The 7,912-nt window shown below is 34.5% G+C and overlaps 1 protein-coding gene across 1 annotated transcript in view; it reads left to right on the top strand.

Moving 5' to 3' along the window:
- The first annotated feature begins 1,297 nt into the window (after positions 1-1,297).
- Positions 1,298-7,912, top strand: part of LOC121379853 — a 96,603-nt gene continuing 89,988 nt past the window's right edge. Inside the window, exon 1 of the mRNA XM_041508505.1 lies at positions 1,298-1,375. The gene's annotated coding sequence lies outside the window, so the exon portion shown is untranslated. The remainder of the gene's footprint in view (positions 1,376-7,912) is intronic.

The raw sequence follows: 7,912 nt of genomic DNA, 5'->3' as shown, positions 1-7,912 counted from the left end.
GTTATCATGCGATTTAAGAATTCACAATACTATTGCAATAGTACTATCACTATTGCAATACTATCACAATAGTATTTTAACTATCGCAATATAATTGCAATAGTAAAACTGACCGCAATATTCACCCCAAATATTTAGCAGTATGTGATCTTGTCTAATCCTCGTTCAATACTGTCAGTTGATTTTATGTGGAAAGTGCTTTTTATATGGTAAAAACGTGAACGGTTTGAAAATGATACAAAATGTAAAACTATTCAAATTTTGATTAAAATATTTGACAATATCGGGATATTTGACTGACGGTTAGACATGTCTTATACATTAAATACAAAATTATATATTTAACTAAAATAACATTTCTTACATTATATGGAAAATGCAATAATTTACACATTAAACGTACAAAACTTTGTTTAATTTTGTTTTGAAAAATCCAAAATGATCCTGCTACAAATAGCTGAAATAAAATGATTACTATCATGATATATGAGATCCATGTATTCAGTTGGTTGTGTTTAATTGATTACTATTATCTCAAACAATTGTGGGGAAAACAACATATACACTAGTTGTTGGAATGTATTCGAATACCATAAGGATTGGATTACTGTGCCCAGATTTTACCCGATATGGCAACTTATTAATACACAGCACCCTATATCTTATGAAAATCTCTCTCTCTCTCTCTCTCTCTCTCTCTCTCTCTCTCTCTCTCTCTCTCTCTCTCTCTCTCTCTCTCTCTCTCTCTCTCTCTCTCTCTCTCTCTCTCTCTCTCTCTCTCTATCTATCTAAGTAAATCATTGTCGTAATCATTATTATTTCACCCCTTTTAAAACAAATCCTAGATCTGCTCGTTGTCATTTTCTGTGTTCAAGTTGATGTAATTGTGCTGTATTGGGGATTTGTTTGTTTGTTTGCACAGCTCCCATCAGTGTGTGTCTTAATTTAACTTTTGAACTTTTATACTGATATAAATCACCAATAATACTCATCCTTTTCACACCCAAGAGCCAATGAACTTTTGTAGGCTACATCTCACACAAAAACCTGAGAAATATAATTAATTTAATAATTACATTTAATTTGATAACTGTAGAAAGTCTGTGTTTATGATCGATAGCTACATAAAATATTGCAATATGTATCAGTGTGGCATAACACTGGATAACTTTGAATGAAACGTCATCGGTGGTAAGTAAGAATTGCCAGCTGCTGTCTGTATTTGCTATTCGAGAGTAACAATACAAATCGACCGTCGTCGTGAGTTATTCTCGAGGTGTACTATTTAACTGTCTGTCAACTATGTGACACGGTACAACATCGACAGCACCACTCCGTTCGTTTGAGCGTTTCACTGTTATATCACAATATTAAGGTAGGTATATTATTTGACAAAGTTAATTTTGGTATAACATAATTGTATAGTATAATTTGGAAAGATTTCCACCTGTTACTCCCCATTATACTGATACATGTATAAAGAGGGAACCTCACCATAATCCAAAAACTAACCCTAACCCTAAAACTAATCATAACCCTAACGATAGGGTGTGTGTATGTGTGTGTGTGTGTGTGGGGGGGGGGGGGGGGGGCTGGCGGTGGTAACGGTCGGATATTTTACCACAGTTTAAAATGGTATACCTGTAATTATAGACGGAAGGTTCGAACGTTTTGATGTGGGTGGTTCTCCAGGGGGTATTTCTCTTTAATCTAGAGGATGTAGAAACTTGCGACGTTTTGTTGATCATCGTCTAGTATGCTTATGAAAGAAAGTGAAACACAGAGCGTGCTACTTATTAATACAAGTAGCACGTATAGCTTCTACCGACGTTTTACAAATATAATAAAACTTACTTTTAAAAATTAAATTTTGTTTGATTTACAGTAAATGAAGTTAAAATACAGAGAACAGAGAAAAATAACTGAGCACAAACACACATGCTCTCTCTCTCTCTCTCTCTCTCTCTCTCTCTCTCTCTCTCTCTCTCTCTCTCTCTCTCTCTCTCTCTCTCTCTCTCTCTCTCTCTCTCTCTCTCCATTCATCACTATCTGTCTTCGTCATCATCGTGGATCGTCATGACCACCAGAGTAACTCCAGAGTAAAAACAGTCCAAACTCAAACCAAGAAGATAAATTTCTTACCGAAAACTACAGGCTCATCTCTATTATTCCATTACTCTCAAAACTCAAAGAAAGACATCTTAACTCAGCGACAGACAACTGTCTCGAACAGTGTGATCCTCTTTAACCTCCCCAGTCAGACTTCAGACCTGGGTAGTGTTGTGAAACTGCGTTATTAAATGTGGTCAATACCTGGCGACCATTTATAGATAAAGGCCTCACAGTCTCTTCATCTCGAACTGATTTTACACAGGCTTTTGACCTTCTGAACCACGATACACTTTTTACAAAAACTCCACATTTATAAACGGAGTCCCAGCTGTGTAAAATGGATTAGGTTTTATATTACTGGCAGATAACAAGTAGTAGCTACTGGTAAAGAGTCGGAACATTTAGCTCAGTCGGATGAGTACTCGCCTGTCGTGCTTACGTCACAGGATCGAACCATCTCGGTGGATCCATTCAAATGATTGGTTTTTTTTTTCGATCCAAGCAGTACACAACAAATAGTCAAAGGCCGTGGTATGTGTTTTCCTGTCTGTGGGAAAGTGGATATAAAAGATCCATTGCAGCTAATGGAAAAACTAATGGGTTTCCTCTGATGACTATACCATTGGGCTATTTTTTGCTCCAGCCAGTGTACCACGACTGGTACATCAAATGCCGTGGTATGTGCTATCCTGTCTATGGGATGGTGCATATAAAAGATCCCTTGCTGCTAATCGAAAAGAGTAGCCCATGAAGTGGCGACGGCGGGTTTCCTTCCTCAAATGTCTGTGTGATCCTTAACCATATGTCTGACGCCATATAGCCGTAAATAAAATGTGTTGAGTTCGTCGTTAAATGAACCATTTCCTTCCTGATGTTACCGATGTGTTGTATGAAGGGAAAACACGAACAACTCGGCAGGGGTTTAGGATTTATTCTCGATCATCAGTCGGGTGGGATATGAAGATCCCTGGTTCCAAGCATACGTATATACAAATACACACACACAAAGAAAGACCCGACTGTGGGTCGGGTCTTTACAGACGCATAATGCTGGTTGTCACCTACATGATTGTGGCACCTTTAAAATTATCTGTGAATGTTAGTTGCTGTGTATAAAAGCTTGTCTTCTCATAAAGTGGTCTGTTATCCTTGAATGTCATAAAGCTTCTGACCAAGAGAACACAGAAACAATGACAATGGGCTTGCAAGAAATGAGTTGTCAGTGAGCACAACCCAAGCCCAGAAAACCAGAGAAAGCAGGAAAACAAAGAAAGCCTGCACAAGTTTAACCTGACAGAATAAAACTATGTGAACAGTGTAATAAAATAGTATGTGTGTAGTGAATGTAGTTTAAAACACCCGGTTACACTGATGACTATATGTCAGAATGACCAAATGTTTGACATCCAGTAGCCGATGATTAATTAATCAATGTGCTCTGGTAGTGTCGTTATACAAAACAAACTTTAACTTTGAATGTAACACACGGAGTACCACAATGATCAGTGTTAGGTCCACTGTTATTTGCCATTTCCATTAATGGTCTTCTTCTATATATAGATACAATTTATTTGCTGATGATCTAAGCTTGACTCGTTCTGGAAACGATCTTCACTTTAGAAAAACGTATTAGTCAAGATTTGATAGAGACTGACAAATGATCCTGTGGAAACTAAATGAATAAAAAAAACGAAAATAATTTACTAGGAACTCATAAGACTCTTCAAAACCGTAAAAGGCATAACAGTGTCTTAAAGGGACATTCCTGAGTTTGCAAGATGTTTCCGACTAATAAAATATTTCTACGATTAAACTTTCATATTAAATATATTTTCTTGTTTAGAATATTAGTGTCTGTATATTCAACGTGTTTCTGGTCGTCTTAATAGTTGTAAGAAGCCCAAACTGGATTTTGTCTTAAATATTTTCGTTCGTATGAAAAAACTATATTTTAGGAAATAAAATGAAATTTAACCTAGTACAAGTATTAGAACGATCAGAAACACGTTTAATATACAGCCACTAATATTTTATGCAGACAAATATATTTGATATGTAATTACAATCGTTAAAAAGTCTCTGTTAGTCGATAACATCTTAAAAATTGCAGCAAACTCAGGAATGCCCCTTTAACTGTCAAGATAAATGCTTTAATTATCAAAGAAAGCACCTCTGAAAAAAGCTTCTTGGTATATACATTGATCCAGCCTTTCTTTTTGGTGTATACACTGATCCAGCCTTTCTTCTTGGTATATACACTGATCCAGCCTTTCTTCTTGGTATATACACTGATCCAGCCTTTCTTCTTGGTGTATACACTGATCCAGCCTTTCTTCTTGGTATATACACTGATCCAGCCTTTCTTCTTGGTGTATACACTGATCCAGCCTTTCTTCTTGGTATATACACTGATCCAGCCTTTCTTCTTGGTGTATACACTGATCCAGCCTTTCTTCTTGGTATATACACTGATCCAGCCTTTCTTCTTGGTGTATACACTGATCCAGCCTTTCTTCTTGGTATATACACTGATCCAGCCTTTCTTCTTGGTGTATACACTGATCCAGCCTTTCTTCTTGGTGTATACACTGATCCAGCCTTTCTTCTTGGTGTATACACTGATCCAGCCTTTCTTCTTGGTGTATACACTGATCCAGCCTTTCTTCTTGGTGTATACACTGATCCAGCCTTTCTTCTTGGTATATACACTGATCCAGCCTTTTTATTTTTGGTATATACACTGATCCAGCCTTTCTTTTTGGTATATACACTGATCCAGCCTTTCTTCTTGGTATATACATTGATCCAGCCTTTTGCTTGAAAGACCACATCAAACATATTACAATGAAAAACAGCCCTTCTTCTTAGTATTTAAAAATCCTACCCTGATGCTAACTTGATGAACACTCACGACAATTTTATTAAAATTTATTTATCCTCCTTAATATTAATTACTGTTCAGCAGTATGGGATCAATGTCCACAAACACCTCTTGATAAATTACAATTCCAAAATCAAGCAGCCAGACTAATTCTTGACGTTGGTAAAAATACATGTAAATAGAAAAACACAAGAAAATAAAGAGAGACTTATAAATGCAAGCAAATGTTATAAAAACACTATTTAAAAATATTCGAATTTATATAAATGGAGAAAGGAAAAAAGGTTTACAGAATTACATAAACATGATTCTCGATCGTTCTGGAAACTTCTGCGAAAAAACTCGACTGACGGAAAAACACCCTCACTGGATAAACGTTTTGAATATTATAAAGATATCAACAGCACAAATAACGACACGGAGGAACACGATGGACCATCGAATAATGATAACGAAGGAACTGATCCATTGTTAAAACACCGGTAACAAAAGAAGAAATACTGATCATAGTTAAAAATATTAAAAACAATAAAGCATCTGGAATAGATGGAATAATAAATGAATATATTAAAGAAACAATTAATATTATGATTGATATATATGTTAAACTTTTTAATATCGTTTTTGATAAGGGTATTTTTCCAGAGTCCTGATTAGTTGGTATTATTAGGCCTATCTATAAAAATGGAGATAGAGATAACCCAGAAAATTACAGACCTATAACCCTACTTAGTTGCCTTGTATAGTTGTTTACTGCTGTTATAAATAAACGTATTACTTTATTTCTAGAAACAAATTAGCTATTATCTGAAGCTCAAGCCGGGTTTAGAAAAGGCTATTCCACAGCTGACCACATTTTTACATTATATGGCCTTATTGAACTGCTACAAACTAGAAAGAAAAAATTATACTGTACTTTTATCGACTTTAAAAAAGCTTTTGATTCTGTGTAGAGAGTTGGACTATGGGATAAAGTAGTGAAAAATGGTATAACAGGTAAATGTTTTAATGTTATCCACAGTATGTATCAACATATTAAATCATGTGTGACTGTTCAAGGTGTTTATACTGATTATTTTCCATGTTGTATAGGCGTGAGACAAGGTGAAAACTTATCACCTCTTCTGTTTTCATTATTTCTTAATGACATTGAAGTTACTTTCAAAGCGCATGGCTGCAGTGGACTTAGTCTTGAAAAACCCATATCTGACGATATGCTACATTTGTGTACTGTTTTATTTGTTTTATTATATGCCGATGTCATGGTACTCCTCGCAGACAATTATGATCATAACCAACATTTATTAGATGTCTTTGATGTGTATTGTAGTACATGGAAATTAACTGTCAATTGCACGAAGACTAAAGTTTAAATTTTTGGTGGTAGCAAGAAGGACTATAAAAAACTATTTAATTTAGGAAACATAATTTTAGAGAATGTAGAGATCTACAAGTACCTTGGAATAATTTTTCATAAGTCTAACAAGTTTACTAATACTAGAAAAGCTTTGTTTTCACAAGCCGAAAAAGCCATGTATTTTATCTAAAACAAGGAAGACGGTATGACCTTTCTGTACAAGTCCTTTTGAAATTGTTTGATTGTATGGTACAACCTATTTTGTTATATGGTTGCGAGATTTGGGGTTTTGAAAACTTGTCTTATTTAGAAACATTACAAAATAAATTCATGAAGTTTCTGTTGTCATTTAAGAAGTCAACGCCTGTGAATATGTTATATGGAGAACTGGGGCGTTACCCAGTCTCCCTTGATGTCAAATTAAGAATGATAACTTTTTGGTTTAAACTAATAATTGGAAAACACACAAAGTTAGCATTCTTGATATATAAATTATTGCTGAATGATTATAAAAATGGAATATGTGATCATAAATGGTTAACGTTTAATGAAATCTGTTTTGGATGACGTTGGATATAGTAATGTATGAACTGCACAGTATAATCAGCTACCAGATGCAAATCTATTAAAACAAAGAATTCTTTTAAGATTACAGGATCAGTTCTTACAAACATGGAACAATGAAATTGTTAATTCATCTAAAGCATCTTGTTACAGACTGTTTAAATCAAATATTGTGTTCGAGACATATTTAACCAATTTAGAGAAAAATATCGGTTACCACTATTACATTTTCGACTCTCAAATCATTATCTTCCCATTGAAACAGGCAGATGGTAAAAAAATAACTTTAACAAATAGAACATGCTTTTTGTGTACAAATAACAAAATTGGTGATGAATTTCCTTATATAATGTTGTCCATTTTTTAAAGATGAAAGAACAAGACTTCTGCCAAAGTGTTGCCAGTCTAGACCAAATGTTTATAAATTTAGAATGCTATTTGACAGTAAAAAAACTGGTGTTCTCAGAAAGCTAGCAGTTTTCTGTAAACAAATTATGCATATTCTTAAGTCCCAGGGCTGAAATCTGTTTTTACAATTTCATTTTATTTGTATATGCAATGTATGTCTTCAAATGCAAGTATGAATCCATACATATACACTTGTTTTATCTGATGTACATTATTATGACGAATGTGCCATCTTGTCGTTTATTTATTTAACTATATTTTTACAATGTACCTCATATGCCATTGAATTACGGCCAGAGTGTAAATAAAGTTCAGTTCAGTTCAGTTCAGTCGTCTAAAGAAAATCTTAATGAGCTTAAATGGATGAATGTAAAATAAAGAAGTTAAACTTTCGCACCAGCACCATAATGTACAAACTAATTAAGAACAGCTAAACAATTTCTTCAATCATTCAGAACACAAACAAAATGACAACGTCACGAACTATGTACATACATGTACTCCGAGAAGTGAATTCTATAAATGGCGTTTTGTATACCAAGGATCTTACACGTGGAATCAGTTCAACGAGGATGTTACACTTGCACCAT

Source organism: Gigantopelta aegis, chromosome 8, assembly GCF_016097555.1.
Source record: "Gigantopelta aegis isolate Gae_Host chromosome 8, Gae_host_genome, whole genome shotgun sequence".
Lineage (NCBI taxonomy): Eukaryota > Metazoa > Mollusca > Gastropoda > Neomphalida > Peltospiridae > Gigantopelta > Gigantopelta aegis.
This window is presented reverse-complemented; position numbering and strand designations above follow the sequence as displayed.